The sequence below is a fragment of the Cebus imitator genome, unplaced genomic scaffold (assembly GCF_001604975.1).
Source record: "Cebus imitator isolate Cc_AM_T3 unplaced genomic scaffold, Cebus_imitator-1.0 Scaffold217, whole genome shotgun sequence".
NCBI classification, from domain to species: domain Eukaryota; kingdom Metazoa; phylum Chordata; class Mammalia; order Primates; family Cebidae; genus Cebus; species Cebus imitator.
Genome location: NW_016107532.1, coordinates 819,118 through 840,217, shown reverse-complemented (window position 1 = coordinate 840,217; position 21,100 = coordinate 819,118). Strand labels below are relative to the sequence as shown.

Here is a 21,100-nt window from a genome sequence, read left to right as displayed (position 1 = left end):
TTGGATATTTCTTTTTCATATTTTTTTAAACTATAGACTTTATTTAATAGTTATAGCAATATTCAGGTTACTGTTTCATCTTGAATGAGTTTTAGTAGTCATTATTTACTAAACGCTGTGTTTAAAAGACCAGGCTCTGCTATAGAATAGCTTTATGACCTTGGGAAAAGTACCTTAGCCTTAAACTCTCTGTCCTTAATTTGTTAATCTGAAAAATCAAAGGTTTGGATTTGTCTTTTTTAAGGTTTCTTCCAATTTTGCAAGTCTGGTGGATAAGAATTTATGTGTTTGAAGTTTGTGTGAAAGGAATGTGAGCCTCTGTTTCTTGTTTTATCTGTGATTTATTGAGCATTGATTTATTTAGATTCACTTTGCCTTTTTATCAGATAAGTTCCACATTTCCTTCTCATAAATGAATTATTTGTTGATGAAAGGTATGGGTAGAGGAAAGCTTATTTATGCATTTATATATGATATGATATGTAAAAATTACTTTCATAAGCTATTTCATGTGAGAAAATTAAGACATGTGTTAGTATTTAGTGCCAAATTTTCTTGAAAAAATTATCAGTTTAGAATTTTAGAAATGTTAGAAATACATTTCTCTTTTGGTGATTGTCCTTCTGAATCTTCATGATTAAAAAATTCATTTTTTTGGCTACTTAATAGAGTCAATGTCTGTATAAGTATTTTTTGCAAAATCATCTGGCATACAGTTGTGCATTCTGTCCTTTTGTTGGATTAAAGCAAAGTGAAAGTAGCATACAGATTCATTGCTGAAGGAAACATTAAGTTGCAGGCTGCAGCTGGAGGATTTTACGTAGGCACCTGTGGGTTTGAGTGCGTTCAATATACAGACTGCAGCAGGAGGCTGGCACTGACTCTGCTGACTCCAGTACACTCCTTCGCTGCTGTTCTGCCGATTTCTCCACTGTCCAGAAGACAAACAAAATGGTGCAGCATGTACAGGGCTTGGGAAAAAAATAACTGTCAGTATGATCCAGAGGTGAGTTTGCTACACTGAACAGGAGAGAAAATTGTTAACAAGATTAAAGGCTTGGATGTGGTTCAGTATGTCAGATGTCTTTAGCTGTTTTAATATTTGATTCTGGCCAGTAAGAATGAAACTGTTGTAGTTCTAAAATCTGCAGGCCTTCTATATAAAGAGGTTCAGGAATATTGCATGTATAACATTACTAGATGCATGCATGGTAGTTTATAAACATTTATATTTATACTAAAAATTGCAATGTGTGTATCTATATAGACAGGTGTTCATGAAGGTTTTTTTCTATTAATACTGGATTTTTTAAAAGTAAGCACTTGTAGTTTTTATATTTTCTCTGTTGTACATTTGTCGCAGCTTTCCCAATATTGTTCATTTTATAATAGCAGAAAGCATTAGTAGCGCATTCTGTGGTGAGATATGGAAAATCAGTAGAACGAACCGAGGAGTTGGCACTTCATATTTTATTGATGACTATAATGCAGTGTGAGTTCGCATTGCACATAGTCATGATTTAAATGGTTACCTCTTTTTTGAAAGCAAAATGTTTGTAAGAACGGCCATGTTGTAGACAGGGAGTATAAAGGAAAGGAAGTAGGACAAGTAACATTTCTCTGTCCTTGGTTTCTTGAACAATGTTCAGCATTGACTCAAGGCACTGTCATCTCAGAAGTACAGTATAGAAACAACTGAACATTAAGCATAGATGAAACATGGAGGTTTAGTTTCCCACCCTCTCCAGAAGCACTTTGCTTATGTACTCATATATTTTGGGTTTCTGTGGCTGTGTTACTGGGGAGCTGTCCAGTTGAGACGAGATGTTTACTTAAGCCACACCCAGCAGATTCAGCTTTTTAATGTGTTGGGGCCACTATTTTAATCCGGTGCCGATTTGTAACCATCATCTGTTGGATGCCTTTGAGTTGTAAAAAGAAAGAAAATGCTAGATTCACAGATTTTAGCTTAATATGTTTTTGAATATCTGTGTTGCTGTATTAATAGCATAGAAGAGCAGTATTTAAGTTAGGTAGCATTTATCTCTGGAAGAGAGAGAATATACGTATGGTTCTGTTACAAGTGTAATGCAAGTATGCTGATCATATAGCTAGCAATGCTGCTGGTATATTATTTTGGTTAGTTTTGTGGGTAGTAAGTTGGAGGATGACATTCAGAATTCAGATTTTCTTATTTGAGAAAATATTGGTCCAAACATTTTAAATACTTAATTTTTCTGTGCTTTCAAAAGATTTGGAAAGATTCAGCCTGAGCTTAAAAATGTATGCTGTTTTATTCCATGCTAAAGACATTTTGTATGTGATAAGAATTAACAACTGTATGACTGTCTGCCACTGTGTTGGATTACCTTACCCACCTTACTGTAGACAAAAATATTAAGGAATCAGCAATAATCCTAGTGGTCTCCATAGTACTCATCTTGTATATTTTCAGAAACTCTTTTTTGTAGCCAAAGCAAATTCTGTTCTCCCCAAAAAGAAAAATTAAAAACAAATCTCTCATCTGTACTATATTTCTTTGATTTTATTGAATAACACACAAGAATAATATGAGATTTTTTTGGTCAAGTTTAGTGACAATAACTAACTACAGATTGAAATATACTATATTATTGAAATGTTTCATGGATCTAAAATGTTATATAACCCTGATGGAATGTTGCAGATGAAACAAAGAAATCTGATTGGTTCCTCACAAGATACAGCAGCCTCTGAATCCATTCTAACCAGAGGCTTTTACAGCAGCCTGGGTGATTAGTATCACGTAAAAACAAAAATGCCTTGGAGAAGGGAAGGGGTTTGGAAGAGAAAATGAAGTCGCTAAAGCACTTTAGTAATCTTAATCACTGAACTTTTTTTTTAGTGTCTTTTCTAATTTTTATTTTTTGCTTTGCTCGTTGTTACTTAACGGAAGTGTTATATTCTATCAAGTTAAAGAACTTTCTAAGTAGTATCCTGTAGTGAACTAGAAGGGTCTCTCTAAAAAGTTCTGTGTTAAGTGATAGAATGGGTTAATGAATAACATAATTTAATAACATTAATTAAATATAGATGAGTGGGACTTGTTGAGGGAAGGAGACAGATGTGATGGAAAAGAGTTCTGAAGAACAGGACACTAACTCTTTGGTCCCACCCTTCTCCATCATATTAAAATTGCATTAGATAATTTGTCATCTAAGACTTTATGATGCTTGGTGAGGGCACATTGTTATTGACACTCAAACAGCAGGATGCTGCAAGTCAGAACAGGTAGAGAATTGTTTGCTCTCTGCCAGCTATTAGAAATACCCTTGAGATGTGAGAATAATGTATGTTAGCTTTTACGTATTTATTATTCTTGGCTAGATAGTCTGCTGGAATATAGTTGTAAGTTTTATAGTACAAAATGTGCATCCTTTCTGTGCTTTTACAGAAAATATTTAAAATATGCCTGTACTTTATTCTATTAAAATTGGAAAATTCTTAAGTGGTAATAGGTCAACTTCAATTATAGGATTTGGGGGAGGGAAAGTAACTGTGAGCAGGAATGAGCATTTACATTAAGAGAATGAATAATATTGAAAGGAAGTAGAGAAGCATCATAAAATAAAGCATATTAAAGAAAAAATATATAGATATATCCTGATAGAAATTAACTATATTTTGTAGGTTTCTGTGCTTATTTTCTAAATTATCCGATGTGCTAATAGAGGCAGGCTGAAGGCAGCTGGCTGCAAGTGTTACAAGCTGAAAACAAAATGGCTGGCAGAGATTAGTACTGTAAATTTGCAGTAGAGAGCTGGATACATTTAAGATATCTTTTGTTGAAAGAGTGTTAAAAAGTTAAATGATCAGGGAATGACTGTTATATGAGCTATTTTTGACAATAAACATTTTATTAAAGAAAATGCACATTTTATTAAAGAAAATGTACATTGATTACAGCATGGAAACAAAAGGTTTTACATTCTAAATACACTAACTCATTTTCAACTAAGCAATAAAAAACTCTTGTTAGTATTTATTTAGCCATCATTTTCTTTGTAATTTTAAGACCCAAGTAGTTTCTGAGGATATTATTTATGAATTTTTCAGATTAACAGTGTGGTTAAGGGTAGAAGAAATTAACAGTGAAGAATTTGTTACATTCTTGGAAGGGGAGGTGGAATTGAGAGATAAGTTTCTGGGAGTTTTATGTATTTTTTTAATCTGCTAGACTAGCCTACATTAAGGATGGAAGAAATAGAGTAAGTGGAAAACTTAGAGATAAGAATGAAAATATACTTTACAAAGTAACAACATTCATAGATCTGTATTTTATTTTATTTTTATTTTCTATTAAAGACCTGCTCATAAAAACAGTTATATTTTAGAAAAGGTTTTTCTCTATATATCCATAACCTACTTCCACTGATTTTTAGCAATTGTTGAAAGATTACATGACATGAAAATTGTTGATAGTCTTAGTTAGATTGAGAAATAGTTTCAGGAATTAATTACTTAAGTAGATTGAAGACAGCACGTACATTCACATATCTATCTGTCACATCATAAAGGCTATGTACTTTAAGAGGGCAAAAATGTAAATTTGTTATTGCCACTTCTTTAGCACATAGTATAATGCCCTGTCACTTAATGGGTTCCCAGTAGTTGATGTACAAATAATAATCACAAACGTGTGTGTGTGAGTACACACACACATATATGCATACATACATACATAAACCCATACATAATTATGCTGATTTAATTTTCACAATCTTGTGGAATAAATTCTATTTTACTCATTTAACAGATAAAAAAACTGAGGCAGAGAGTAAGAGATTAAGTAACTTGACCAAAGTCATACAGTAAATGGTGGAATCTGGACTTGTACTCGTGTACTTTGAACTCTTTCATCATCTTTTTCTGTAGTAATTGAAGATTAAGCTGTATTAGCATTCAACCATATCTTTAGCCCTCAGGAACATACTGTACACACACACACACACACACACACATATATATTCACACATATATCCATATACACACACACCCACATCCGTATATATGTGTGTGTATATATCCATATATGTATATGTATATATACGTGTGTGTGTGTGTGTGTGTGTGTGTGTGTGTGTGTGTATTCTGGCAGAAACTGCAAAACGTAGAAAACCTTTCTGCTACATCTTTAAAAATTGCTTTAACTGATGTTTTGTTTTCTAAAATCCTTTTTCAATCATTTAGCTGTAGCTGATGACCATTATCATCATCAACGAATGCAGATGTACATTTAAAAGCAGTTTAAAAGCCCGTAGCAAGTATATACAGGAAACAGTTGGAAAAATGTGTGAAGTTTTATACTCCCCAAAATGGCTGCCAACATCTGTCAGTCATCAAGTCCAGTTGATTAAAACTTGAGAATATTTCTGAACTTTGTCTTCTCTTTACCTCTTCGTTCTCATTTCTTCAGGATCTCATCTCACTTAAATTATTGTGTCTTGCAATCTCAGTACCCTTTAGTTCATTCTCTGTTTTGCTGTAAGAATGAATTTTCTTAAATGTTCATCTGATTTTTCTAAAATGTAAATCCCATTCTTTTTCCAAATAAAACATAGCTTCGTGTTTTACTAGTTCTCATTGCTATAACTATATCCTAACACATATGCACACAGACATAGATAATATATAGTATAGACAGATTTAGAATTTGGTTTAAAAAGATTAATATTTGAATCTCCGTTATCAGAGATGAAAATTTCCAGTATAAATGTGTCCATGAACGATTTTTATTTTAGTATTGTGTGTTTTAAAATATAATAAGTAGTATCATTTCTATATCATTCTGCAACTTGCTATTTTGCTCTTGTTAGAAACTAGTTTCTTTTATGTATTGTATAGTATTCAATTTTATGAGCTTATTTCTTCCATCCATTTCCCTCCTAATATGAATTTGAGTTTTCTGTTTTTGTGTGTGTGTGTGTGGGATCACAGATAATGTTCCAGTGAATATCCTTATTGCACATTAGAGTTTTTCTAGGTGCTATACCTAGAAATGGACATGCAAATGTAAGTTATTTGCATTTTTAGGTTATTTGCATTATTGCTTTCACTACATGATTTCACTACTTTGTCACTGTACCAATTTATATTCTTAGAAGTGTTTGAGAGTTTTTGTTTTGCCCTGTCCAATAGTGTCGTATGGTCAGATGTCTTTTTCTCAGTCTGGTAAGAGAAAGGTAATGTCCTAGTGATATAATTTGTTTCCTTAATTTCTAGCGAAGTTGAACATCTTTTCATATGTTTTATGGACCTTTAGAGTTCCTCTTATTAATAACCCCTTTATATCCTTTATACATTTTTCTGTTGGATTATTTATCTTTTATTGATTTATAGGAATTCTTTATGTACTCTGGACAGATTCAGCAAACTGTAGCCCATGGGCCATATCCAGCCTGCCACCTGTTCTGTGTGGCCTGTGAGCTAAGGATGGCTTTTCCATTTATTTTCCAATCATTCTGAAAAAAAATTAAAGGAGAATAAAATGTTACAACCTATGAACATTATAGGAAATTCAAATCTCAGTGTTCTTGAATAGTTTTAGTGGGATACAGACGCACTCATTTATTTACGTATTGTGTGTGCCTGCTTTTGCACCACAGTGGCAGAGTTGAGTAGTCGTGGCAGAGAGCATATGGTCTGCAAAGCCTAAAATATTTACTCTCTTTATAGAAAAAGTTGGCAGACCTTTGTTTTAGATTGATCCTTAGTCTGTGACATTTATAACAGATATCTTCTGTCAGTCTGCACCCTGTCTTAAAACGTTGCCTTTAGTTTTAGGAGCGAAACTCCAAACTTCTGTTAAATAGAAGTTTAAAATTTTAATTTATTCAAATCAATCATTCTTTTTTATACTACATGTTATTTCAGGAATTTTTCTTTACTCAGAGACCACAAATACATTCTCCTAGATTTTCTTGAAATAGTTTTGAAGTTTTGTTTTTCATTTCCATATGTTTAATACATTTGAATTTTTTTCCTTTTATTATTTTGGTAAGGGGATTATGGTATAAGAAAAGGGTCTAATTTTTTTGTCTCGTGGAGAAAGCCGTTTTTCCCACCACATTTGTTGTTGAATAGCCGTTTCTTTCTCCAGTGATTGATTATGCCAGCTTTCTCATGTACGAAGAATCATATGAGTCTTTACTGGGTTCTTTATTCAGTTCTTTCCATATTCTTTTTATTTAAAAAATTATTTTTAGAAAGTAGAGATGGGGGTCTCACTATATTGCCTAGACTGGTCCCGAATTCCTGGGCCCAAGTGATCTTCCCACATTAGCCTTCTAAGTATCTGGGACTATAAGCACACACCATCATGCCTGGCTTCTTTCTTTATTCTTTGATTAAGTATTTCCATATTCTATTTGGTCATAATGATTCCTCTTATCTAATTACTTAATCACTGTATTCACTTTTCCTCCTTACTTGGGAGAAAAATACAAAATATAACACTCAAGAACTTTACTAATAATAAGTTTAGGGAAAGGAATATTGTTTTGAAATTTGTATAGTGCATATACAAAGGTCATACTGTTATCTTTAATAAATTTCTTAACATATTTTGATCTCAAATTTCTAGTTTCATCACCATTATTATTATAATCAAGTAATGCAGTACAGATTAGGTACCCACAAATGCATGGTATTATGCTAAGTACTTTAAAAAAACATTTATGTATAACCAGTAAAGACAAAGTGTTACTTAGGCATAATGGGATGAATAAAGTATAATTTATTTGAAAAAACAAAATTGAGGAATATTTAGATAATGTATGATTATTTGGCTTTGTATTACTTTGATTTTCCAATGAGTGTCTGTATATTTAAACTTACAGTCAAAACAGAAGGAGGTTGTGTTTTTTTCTTGGAAGTGAAAAGGAGAAGGGAAGATAGGATTTTTAGTCTGTCAGTAGCTGTCATTCTGTATACAGAGTAAGAGGTTTCTTGTGAGCCATGTCACAAAATAAAAATAGGCTGTTACTAATGTCTTTTGAAATTTTTATATCCTCATATATATGAAGTCAGGGATTTTAGGTGAAAACTGTTTTATCCTTACTCCTCAGGTATACCGTAGTTGTTTTTCAGGTGCCTGATTTAGGCATCTGAAGGTAGAGATCAGAGACTGAAAGAAAGCCAATATTAGAAAAAGTAGGTATGATTAGAAATTAAGCTGGAGAAGTAGAGCCTTGTAGATTGTGTTAAATTTTATATCTTCTGATGGGAGGACATTTAAACATTCTAAGTATAAAGTGAGGTTACTATTAGATTTGCATTTCTAAATGATTACTCGGCTATTTGTGGATATTTGTTGAGAAAAGGATGGATATGGGGTGGATGCAGGTTGGAGTTGGAGACAAGTGGATGGACTCAAGACATTTAGGAGGGAAAATCAACAATATTTGATGATGAATTCATTGAGATGGGAAGCTCTGGTGGAGAGGATCAGGTTTGAAGGGATGAAGGGAAGTTTAGAATTTCATGTTTCAGTAGTTTGAGTTTGAGGTATATTTGAGACACCCAAGTGGGTATTTCAAAAAGGCAGTTGTTATGTAGACAGACTGTGCCAATTTATATACAAATAAATGAATAAGGGCTCCCTAGTGTAATAATGGATTTAAAAGTATGTAGAGGAAGAAAGATGTATTTTCTTCATTCATTGCTAGGTTCGTGACTGACATCCCTATAACAAAAGACAGATTTGTTAACAATAAAAAAAGCATACAGATTTACTTAATGAATTTTATGTGGCACTGGAGCCTTCATAAGGAAATGAAGACCTGAAGAAATGGGTAAATTTGTGTATTTTTTATGTTAGATTTGATGAAGTGGATAGCTGTGAAGAAGTATGACTGGATAAAAAAGTATAATTTTATGATAGTAAACTGGGGGTGGGGTGTGGAGGGGCTTAGCAAGATCTTTATTAAGATTCTTTTCTGTATCCCTCTGTCTTCAGCGATAAAGATGCTTCTTTCCTCCAGTTATAGGTAGGACCTCTTGAATGAGGGTCTTATGACCTGCTTTAGGAGAATAGTAAAAAATCCTTTCTAGGTGTTAGGAGTATGCTTTAGGAAGAAGCGTGAGGGGAGGGTGAGAGTGATCTTTCTGATGCCACGGTGCTGTATTTTGAGGTATCACGTTCTGAACTCCGTCAAGTAAAACATAAATATTTGGGTTGAGAATTGAGAATTATTGCAGAACTCCAGTTTGAGAACACCTTATTTGGTTTTTGAAAAAACAAAAAGGGTTAGACAGTTTCACTTCTGGCTAAGTGAATGTTTCCCTCCATCTAGCACAAGACCTGGAATTAATGAGGTAATAAGTAGGGTGGTTACACATTTAAGTCGTAAATCCATCTTGATTTGATTTTTGTATATGGCGTAAGGAAGGATTTCAGTTTCAGTCCTCTGCATATGGCTAGCCAATTATCCCAGTACCATTTATTGAATAGGGAGTTCTTTCACCGTTGCTTGTTTTTGTGAGCTTTGTTGAAGATCAGATGGTTGTAGATGCATGGCCTTCTTTCTGGGCTCTATATTCTGTTACATTGGAGCTGGAGGCCATTATCCTCAGTAAACTGATGCAGGAATAGAAAACCAAGTACTACATGTTCTCTCTTATAAGTGGGAACTAAATGATGAGAACACATGAAGACAAAGAGGGGAACAACAGATACTAGGACTTACTTGAGGGTGGGCGTGGTAGAGGGGAGAGGATCAGAAAAAATAACTATTGGTTGCTAGCCTTGGTACCTGCATGATGAAACAATCTGTACATCAAACCCCTGTGACACAAGTTTACCTGTATAACAAACCTGTACATGTACGTCTAAACCTCAAATAAAAAATAGAGTAAATCAACCCTCCATCTTTTGTTCTTTTTCTGTTTTTTTTGAGATGGAGTCTCTCTCAGTCACCCAGGCTGGAGTGCAGTGGCACTATCTGGGCTCACTGCAACCTCCACTTCCCAGGTTCAAGCGATTCTCCTGCCTCAGCCTCCTGAGTAGCTGGGATTGCAGGTGCATACCACCACACCTGACTAATTTTTTTATTTTTAGCAAAGATGGGGTTTCACGCTGGTCTCAAACTCCTGACCTCATGATCTGCCTGCCTCGGCCTCCCAAAGTACTGGGATTACAGGCATGAGCCACCTCGCTGGGCCCGTCTTCTGTTCTCTTAATGGCATTATAATCAAGCAACTGAAATTCCCAAATTTCCAAAGAATTCTGAAGCATCCAGAATTCCCTTCTTTCCTTAATTTTACTCATGCATATTAATTAATTCAACAGCTATTTTTTGAGTACCTTCTATGTGTCAGATACTATTCTAGGGATGGCTAATAAAGCATTGAACACAAAATTATTTGTCCTCATGGAATTTATATTCTAGCAGGGGAAGATGACCAGAGTTAAGATGAATAGGTAAAATACAGAATATGTTAGTGATAAGTACTAAGGAGAAAAAGCAAGGAAGAAGTGAAAAATGTATATCTGTGTGAATATGGTGGTGGTGGAGTACTATTTTAGAGTGATTAGGGAAGGAATCACTGGGGGGACAGTTATGTATCTACCCAAAGGGGATGCAGGAACAAGCCATGCTGACATCTGGGAGAAAAGTATTTCAGGCAGAGGCCTTGATACGAGTATATTCTTAGAGTGTTTAAAGCACAATGAGGAGAGCCAGCATGCTTCAGAAAAGTCAGAGAGCAAGAGTGGTAGGAGATGATGTCAGAGAGGTAATAGGGCCCAGGTAATGTAGGGCCTTGATCTAAAGACTTTAACTTTTACTTACAATGAGAAACCTTTGGAGAGTTTTGAGGAGAAGACTTTCATGATCTGATTTGTTTAACAGAACCATTCTGGTTGCTCTGTTGAGATTGAAGCTGGGCTGGGACAGAAGCAGAGAAACCAGGTTAGTCATGAAGGTGGCTTGGAGACTCAGGGTGGAGGTAGCAGAGGGTGAGAAGTAGATTGTATATATCATGTATAGCTGACAGGATTTACTTATGGATTATATGTGCAGTGGCAGAGAAAAAGAGGAATTAAGGATGACTCCATGGTTTTTGGCTTATACAACCAAAAGAAAGGAGTTGCTATTTACAGAGATGAGGAAGACTGTAAGAGGAGCAGGTTCCTGGAGGACTATTAGGACATGTTAAATTTTGAGATACCTGTGTGAGATGAAAGTGGAAATGAGGCCGGGCACAGTGGCTCACACATGTAATCCTAGTACTTTGGGAGGCTGAGATGTGCGAATCACTTCTGCCCAGGAGTTTGAGACCAGCCTGTACAACATAGCAAGACCCCATCTTAAAGGAGTCTTAAGACCCCCAAAATAAAAATTAGCCAGGCCTGGTGGTGTACACCTACTCAGGAGGCTGAGGTGGGTAGATCACTTGAGCCTGGGAATTTGAGGCTTCAGTGAGCTGTGACCATGCCCCAGCACTTCAGCCTGAGCGCCAGATCAAGACCCGTTTCAAAAAAAAAAAGAAAATATAGGGTAAGCAACTCCATGAGTATGAATTTCATGGATGAGGCCCAGATTAGAGATATAAATTTGGGAACAATCAGCATAGATGAAACATAAAACCATGAGTCCATTTGAGATAACCAATGAAATATATATGGCAAATAATACAGATTATAAAGTAAGCCCTGAGGCACTCTATCATGTAGAGATTGGGGAGGTGAGAAAGAATAAGCCAAGGAGACAGAAGGAGTCCGAAGACAGGAGCAAAACCAGGCAAGTGTGGCATCTTGGAAATCAAGTGAAGAGAAGACTTCAAGAAAGAAAGAATTAACTACATAAAAAATTAACTACATCAAATGTTGATAAGTCAAAAAATAAAACTAAGAACTGATTGTTGGACTTAACAGTGGACTTTATCGGAGATTTTGGTACTTGTGGATTACTTGGAATGGTAGGATCAAAAGCCTCATGAGAGTGGATTTAAGGAAGAATGGAAAAAGAAATTGATGGCAGCAATTAGAAATGCCTCTTTCAAATGAGTACACTCTTTGCAATTCTGTGTCCTAAATATTTGACTAGTCTACCCTTTTCTTCTTCTTTTCAGTGTTAGTGCATTTATTTAGGTTTTCCTTTCCTCTGAGCTTATGGCAGTGATCTCTTTACTTTTAGGCCATGGCCTACACCACTGACTTATATATACTTGCCAAGGTTAGCTTTTGAAAACACCAGTCAGGTCATGCCACTCCCTTGCATAAATGATGTCCTTTATTTTCTTCCCTAAAGTTCAAATTGATCATCATGAATAATGTTTATGCCTTTTGTAATTATGCTTTTTATGATTTTGGCTCTGCCTACTTTTCTAGTTTCATATCCTGCTTCTTGTCCATACTTTCTGTGTTCTAGTTACACCGAACTTTTTAGATTTCTCTAAAGTGACCTTTACTTTCATTTGTGTCTTTGGAAATAAAATCTGATACTGTTCCTGAAAACCCTAGCTCAAACTTGAGAAGTTGTGGCTTCCCTGAGATATAGGTTAATGTGAAGAGGGCAGAGGCTGTTCTAGCTTTTGGAGTCTTAGGAAAATGATTTATTATTTAGTTAATTTGTTTGTTTATTTATCCTTGGTGTTATCTGTTGAAACTGGATGTTGAGGAGGATACACATGAATCTCACTCTTTGTTGCATAGACTGATGCAGGAATCCATGGATCAGTCAAACAATTCATAAATTAAACTCTATTACAGCTGTGTATGTATAAATGGTTCCCGACTTAGGCTGGTTGAATTTAAATGATTTTTCAACTACAATGGGGAAAGTGATACATATATACTAGAAACTATACTTTGAGTACCCTTACAACCTTATTCTTTCACTCTCAGTACAGTCTTTAGTGGATTACATGAAATAGTCAATGCTTTATTAGAAAATGGTTTTATAATTTAAAAAATTTGTGTTAGATGATTTTGCTCAACTGTAGGCTAATGTCAATGTTATGAGTACATTTAAGGTAGAGTATGTTAAGCTATGTATTCTGTAGGTTAGGTGTATTATGTGTATTCTCAACTTAGGTTATGTATATTGTATGTATTCTCAACACGATATCTTCTGCTTACTGGGGTTTATCAGGACATAACCCTGTTGTAAGGTGAGGACCATTTATATAGGAAAAAACATAGTGCACACCCTGTGGTTAAGGCAGGACTATTGTATGAATAATGTGCTGAAGAAGCACAGAAGAGAGAACAGTTCTTTCTGGTAGGCATCCAGAAAGTCTGTGTAGGAAGAGGAATGATCTTTCAGTAAAAGGATCTTATTGTTGATCATGGATACAATAGATGAAGATTCCATTTATTTAATATGTGCTTACTTAGTTTCAGATGTCATGCTGTGTTTTATGAATGTTACCACATTTGTTTCTCACAACAACCACATAGAACATTCTGATAACAATTTCACAGTTAAGGAAACTGAGGTTCAGAGAATTTAATTATTTTCCTAAAGGCATATAAATAGTAAGAGTTCAAAAATTGAGTCTATCTCAACTCTGCTAGACACCAAGCACTGTTTGTACATATTGGATATAATTTCATTATACAGTTAAGTGAAGGGAGTTACATTTTATGCATAGGAAAGAGCATAAATTGATGGAGGCCTTATAGTATGTTTCCTTTTTGAATATCATCGAATAGTTTTGCACTGCCATAGTATAGAGGAGTATACTGTTTAGGATTTTTATGGTTGCAAGTAACAAAAAATTTGACTCAGACTTATTTGATATAAGAGGTTAGCAAACTTTTCCTGTAAAGTTACTAGGTAGTAAGTGTTAACTTATATCCTATGGTTTATTCCCTCTTGGTTACAAGATAGCAGCTAGCGTATTCAGGGGCTCCATTGGTCTTTTTCCATGTTTAGGGAGATACAACATTTTTTCCAGAAGTTCTCTCTAATTTCTTGAACTTAATCCCATCTCTGTTACAACTACTGAACTCTGCCATTGCAACACAAATGCAGCCATAAACTGTACGTAAATCACTTGTTTACTTTTATGACTGGGTACTAATAAAACATTATGGACACTAAAATTTGAATTTCATATATTTTTTGAGTCACAAAATATTATTTGAATTATTTTCAGTCATTTAAAAATGTAAAAACGATTCTGCGTTCCCCAGCTACGCAAAAATAGGTGGCAGGGCAGATTTGGCTTGCAGGAATGTGTTGACCTCTGGCCTGACAGGATCAAATTCACACATAACAATATTAACCTTAAATGTAAATGGGCTAAATGCCCCAATTAAAAGGCACAGACTGGCAAATTGGATAAAGAGTCATGACCCATCGGTGTGCTGTATTCAAGATACCCATCTCACATGCAAAGACACACATAGGCTCAAAATATAGGGGTGGAAGAGTATTTACCAAGCAAATGGAAAGCAAAAAAAAGCAGGGGTTGTAGTCCTAGTCTCTGATAAACCAGTTTTAGTTTCATTCCATGTCTTTGCTATTGTGCACAGTGTATGTATGTGTATCATACATACATATGTATGATAATTATCAGACATGTTTTTGTGTCTTTATGTTAGAACAGTTCTTTTGGGTATAAACCCAGTAGTGGGATTGCTGGGTTGAATAGTGATTCTTTGTTTTGTTCTTTGAGAAATTGGCACACTTCTTTCCACAATGGGTGAACTGAATACACTCTCACCAGCAGTGTGTAAGCGTTACCTTTCTCCACAATTTGCCAGTATCTGTTTTTTTTTTTTTTTTTTTTTTTTTTTTAGTAATAGCCATTCTAACTGGTATGAGATGGCATCTCATTATGGTTTTGGTTTGCATTCTCCAATGATCAGTGATATTGAGCTTTTTTCCCCCAAATGCTTGTTGGCCACATAGGTATGTTTTCTTTTGAAAAATGTTGATTCGTGTCCTTTGCCCACTTTTTATTGGGGTTGTTTGGTTTTTTACATGTCTTATAGATGCCAGATATTAGAACCTTTGTCAGATGCATAGTTTGCAAAAATTTTCTCCCATTTTTTAGATTGTCTGTTTACTCTGTTGATAGTTTCTTTTGCTATCCAGAAGCTCTTCTGTTTCATTAGATCTCATTTGTCAATTTTTGCTTTTGTTGCGATTGCTTTTGGCATCTTTGCCATGAAATCTTTGCCAGTTCCTATGTCCAGAATGGGATTGTGTAGGTTGTCTTCTAGGGTTTTTATAGTTTTGGGTTTTACATTTAAGTCTTTACTCATCTTGAATTGATTTTTATATATGGTGTAAGTAAGGGGTCCAGTTTCAGTCTTCTGCATATGGCTAGTCAGTTACCCCAGCACCAATTATTGAATAGGGCATCCTTTCCCCATTGCTTGTTTTGGTCAGCTTTGTTGAACATCAGATGGTTGTAGGTGTGTGGCCTTATTTCTGGATTCTCTATTCTCTTCTATTGGTCTGTGTGTCTGTTTCTGTATCCATTTTTGTGACTGATTTTGCATGCTGTTTTGGTTAATGTAGCGCTGTAGTATAGTTTGAAGTCAGGTAATAATGATGCCTTTGATATTTTTGCTTAGGATTTGCCTTGGCTATTTGGGCTCTTTTTGGGTTTCATATGAATTAAAAAAAAATTTTTTTTTCTAGTTCTGTGAAGAGTGTCATTGGTAGTTTGATAGGAATAGCATTGAATCTGTAAATTGCTTTGGGCAGTATAGCCATTTTAATGATAATTGATTTTTCTGATTCATGAGCCTGGGATGTTTTTCCTTTGTTTGTAGCATCTCTTTGATTTCTTTGAGAATTAAATAATTTTCAATGTTTTTAAAAAATCTGTTAAAGAGATCTGGGTCATTTGAACTGTAGAATTTCCTTTAGTCTGAATTTTGTTGTTTATGTACTCAGACACAACTCAACGTTTTGGCCTTTTTTTTTCCTTGAAGATCAATGGCTGGATTTTGTTGAATATGTACTCAGGAACAATTAAACATTTTCTGCTGTACTTTGTTTTTCCTGAAAATTGACAGCTGTATTCAGAAGTTTGACCAGATTCAGATTTGGTAACTTTGGCAAAGCTATGGTTGTGTTCCTGTCATCACTTGTTTTTACTCTCTTTTGATGTTTTTAGCCACTGATCCCCAATGCCTATATAGCTATTAATTCATTGCAAGTCGCGCAATGGTGATTTCTAATTCCATCTTTTATGTCCTGCTTGTTATCGGAAATAATTTTAGGGGGATCCCTCTTATGTATCCTCTGGCTACTAGTAATATGGATAAGGCAGGATCAGTGTTTGATTTTTTTTCATTTTCCCATTTTTCAAGATATTTGGTTTCCTTTCAGCTTCAGAGTGTGACCAGTTAGTGTTTCATCTTGTTTTGTTCAGTTTTTGTTTTCTTTAAGCATTTTATGATCTCCTGGGCAGTGAGAGCCTCTTCAGTAACCTTTTTGACATGACATAGTTGAGAATAGTCTTGACAGTTTCCTTACTATTGAGTATGTCAGATGTTCCAGGTTCATCTAGTACATTTCCTTTTCAGACTAGCTAGTTCTTTAAGAAGTCTGGGTTTCTTTTAACGAAGAATGGCATTTCAAGATCACAGCCTGAGCACTAGAGATGTTCACTGCTACTGGATCAATCTGTTTGTAGGCGTTTTCAGTGGACAGTTAGGATATACCTGTGATTTATAAGATTGTATTAATGTTTCCAATATAGATTCAGTATTACAGAATTTTTACTGCACTTCTGTACTATGTTCATAGTTCCTTTCTTCAACACTGAGAATTCTGGTTCATAAAGGAAGATAGAATTAGTGTGTCCCATAATTACTTGCTTTCTCCCCCTTATGTATAGAGTGGTCTGAGAATATTACCACCACCAATTACTGAAATCAGTTAATTTTTTTTGTTGTTCTTGCTGTCTCTATTCTCCCCCCATTCATTTATGGTTGTACTCTACCTGTATTGTCAGATCACGTAGTGATTATATTCTACAGTCTCTCTCTTTAAAAGTCCTCATTTAATCTTAATTCTGGAAATAACTGCATGTTTAATCTCACCACGAGTCCTTGTTTTGATGTCTTTCTAGTTACTTTGGTGGCTTAAAGTTCTTTTCTAGTGGAACTAGGAAGAACTAATGAGAACGGTATATGCTGACTTTTTACATGTTGATAGCAGTTTGTCTTTACCCCTTATACTTAAAGGTAAGTTTTACTGAATGTAAAATCTTTAGCTCAGATGCTTTTTGTATTTTAAATATCTTGTTCCATTTTATTCTTTTTCTTTATAAATCACGTTATGGAAACAGGGTGTGATGGCGTGTGCCTACAGTCCCAGTTACGTGGGAGGTGGAGGCTTTGCGTGAGACCAGGGTGAACAGTGTAGCAACATCCTGTCTCAAAATAAATAAATTTAATTAAAACTTAAAAGATTGTGGCCGGGCGCGGTGGCTCATGCCTGTAATCCCAGCACTTTGGGAGGCCGAAGTGGGCAGATCACCTGTGGTCAGAAATTCGAGACCAGCTTGACCAACATGGTGAAACCTCATCTCTATGAAAAATACAAAACTTAGCCAGGTGTGGTGGCTGGCTTCTGTAATCCCAGCTACTGGGAGGCTGAGACAGGAGAATTGCTTGAATCCAGGAGGTGGAAGTTGCAGTGAGCCGAGATCATGCCATGCCATTGCACTCCAGCCTAGGTGACAAGAGTGAAACTCTGTCTCAAAAAAACAAAAACAAAAAAAGATTACATGATAGTTTTGCTTAAATGCTCAAAGGACCCTCACCCTTTTAAAGTCCTGTAATTTTAGTAGAATTTAGTGCATTGATCTAAGTTGATAATGTCAAGTATACAGGGTACTCTTGAAATATGTAGTTTCAAATATGTGTGTGTGTGTGTGTGTGTATCTTTCCATGTATATATGTGTCTATATGTATATACACACATATTAATATAAATACATATATAACCAGGTATATATATAAAATATATACATATATAAAACACACATGTACATGCAGATATTTTTTTCTGGAAAGGGATCTTGAATTATAGTTTTTCTGTTCTCTCACTTTGGTTTTCTTTAGAGATTCTTGTTTATCCTCATGCTGGACCATCTTTGCCTTTCTTCAGTATTTGTCATGTTCCTGCAAACCCTTTTTAATCCCTTTCTTCTTTCTTTATTTGTTAAAAGTTTTCCTCCCTTTAACCTGTTGCTCTGAGGTCATTTTGTTATGTTTGTTTGATCTTGTGTTTCTTCTAGTTTAGTCTTCATTACTGAAATGACTTTTGTTTATAATTCTTTCCTGATTTCTATCTCTTCATTTCTGAGTTTCTCTGATTCTGATTTGTATTGCTCTTTAATGTGTTATATAATTTTCTTAACAATTTTTAGCACTTTTTGAAATTACACATTATAGTTTTGAATTGTATATTACAGTTTTAATTTTTTTTGAATAAGCCTTTTTGGTGTACTTTCATTGGAAGTGGAGGTACTATGATACTTTTTATTCTCTTTATTTTCTTTCCTGTCTTTGGAATTTGACCTTGATATTTTCCTGTTGATCATTTTTATTTAAAATGAGTTTTCCTAAGCATGTATAAGGAGACATGTCATGATAGCTTTTTCTAATTTCACATAGTTTCCTCTTTTGTTGTTTTTTGGAAAGTGTTAAAAAACATTGCAGCTTGCCTTCTGGCCCTGTTCCCTCTTGTACTTTGATTTAGACCTTCTCTTTTCTTTGTCCCTTTTGTCCCTATTCTGCTGAATTTTTATTCCATTTCTAGCACTTTATTTTTAGCATGGAGCCCTAGCTTGGTAGATCAGTTTCAAGAGTACACATTGGCTAAACTGGCCCAGCCTCTTCTGAACTTTCTGCTGCAGGTCCCATGTACTCATTTGCTCTTAGAGTGTGCACACACCTTTGATTGTCAACTGCTGTTATCAAATTAACTCTGTATTTTCCAGTGAGTTGCATTCTAGTGATTGCCAGTTTTGTGGTCTCTCATACACCCTATTGCTCCCCAACCCCCTCATCTCCCCCCACCCATTTTGTTTCACGTGGATACTCATTAAGTTTCAGGTCTCTAACTGTTATGTTTGTTCTTAGCTCTACCCATTTATATTTTAGGGTTTGCAAGGATACCTTGTATACAGAGGAAAATCCAACAGTAGTATTCTACTATACTCTTCATGCAGAACACTTCTGTGACTAGATGTGTGGGGGCATTTTTTTTCCCTCCAAACAATTCTTCACTTCTCTGAGGATACCAATCAGATGTCCTATAATTCAATTCAATTCTGGCTATCTAGAGTTAAAGTCAAATCCCACAAACCTGACAGCCACTTCAGATGCCAGTTGCTGAGTTTCTAGTATTTCTGATAGGCAGAAAAATTGGGGGTCTCCACAACCCCTTCTTCAGGTTTGAGCATTTGCTAGAATGTCTCATAGAACTCAGGGAAACACTTTACACATACTTAGCTGTTTATTATGAAACAATATGACTCAGGAATAACCAGATAATAGAGATGCTTAAGGCAGGGAATTGATAAAGAGCCTGGAGCTCCCATGTCTCCTTAGGGGCACACCACTGTCCACATATTCAGCAACCCAGAAGCTCCCCAAACTCTGTAGTTCAGGAATTCGTATGGAGGTTTCATCACATAGGCATGTTGGACTGTTGACTAAATATCTAGCCCTTCTCTTCTTCCTGGAGGGTGGGGGATCATGGGCTGAAAGTTCCTAGCTTCTGATCATGGCTTGGTCTTTCTGGTGACCAGCCCCCATCCAGGAGCCCACCAAGAATTAACTCATTAGAACAAAAGACACTCTCATCACCCAGGAAATTCCAAAGGATTAAGAGACCTGTGTCAGGAACTGGGACTAAGACATATGTATGTATATATCTATATAGGTATATAGATATATCTCTTACAATATCACACCTTGTTACGCAGTATTGTAATTCTTGTTCCTGGGTAGTTGTTTTACTCTCTGATGCTTTGATAATACTTACGTTGGAATTTTGGAAGATCCTAAAATTATTCCATTGCCACTACTTTTTCACAATTCTTTTTATAATTTTTTGATGGCCCAGAGTTCTTAACTAAGATGTCTTCCATCAGTGTCTGACAAGTGTAAAATCTGTGGACTTTTATCTATATTGTGAGCTTTTAAAGATGCAGGACATCTACTGAGTATGTAATCTTCAACATATATATAGACAGGTTCTACATAATGATTGTTAATGCTATCACTGTAAAACAACATGAATCAGTCATATAATTAACTGAAAGAAAGTCTAATAGAATGAAAAATTAATTTGGTTTCATTCAATTTGGGAAGGATAAGAATTATAGTCTCTATAATAAAAAACTATTGGGGCCATATTGGCTGATGTCTGTACTCCTAGCACTTTGGGAGGCTGAGGCAAGAGGATCACTTGAGCCCAAGAGTTTTGAGACCAGCCTGAGCCACATAGTGAGACCGTGTTCTCTACAAAAATTACCAAAAAAAAAAAAAAAAAGATTAGCCAGGTGTCCTGGTGCACCTGTGGTCCCAGCTACTCAGGAGGCTGAGGTAAGAGGATCACTTGAGCCCAGGAGGTCAAAGCTGCAATGAGCCATTTTCACACCACTGTATTCCATTGTAGGTGACAGAACAAGACCCTGTCTCAAAAGATTAAAAAAATAAAAAAAACACAATTATACAATCATTTCATTATGGAAACTCTCAGAATTACTTTCAAAGTATTTCTTAATCTCTTAAGCATGATCTAATATTAATACATGAATGCCTTTCCTATTCAATGAAAAACTCCTGTTAGAGCCCTTTTAAATTTTTCCTTTCATGTATTTCCATATTTTTAAATATATACCTTTTCAAGTGGTTGGAATACAAAAATTATTATTGTGGATTTTATTGTTTCTGGATAATCTATTAGAAAATCTTTATATACTATTTATTGTATATTAAGGCATAATTTTTTTTCCATTCATTTTATTGCATTTTAGGTTTTGGGGTACATGTGAAGAACATGCAAGATTGTTGCATAGGTACACACGTGGCAGTGTGATTTGCTGCCTTCCTCCCCATCACCTACATCTGGCA

General features: G+C 35.2%; 1 protein-coding gene across 7 annotated transcripts in view; it reads left to right on the top strand.

Annotated features, from left to right (window-relative positions):
• TANC2 (tetratricopeptide repeat, ankyrin repeat and coiled-coil containing 2) overlaps window positions 1-21,100 on the top strand; it is a 437,594-nt gene that overhangs the window by 88,847 nt on the left and 327,647 nt on the right. Inside the window, exon 1 of one of the 7 annotated variants that reach the window (XM_017549225.2) lies at window positions 824-1,006. The exons of the other annotated variants lie outside the window; for them this stretch is intronic. The gene's annotated coding sequence lies outside the window, so the exon portion shown is untranslated. Of the gene's footprint in view, window positions 1-823; window positions 1,007-21,100 lie in introns of those variants that run through there. 7 annotated transcript variants of the gene reach the window in all.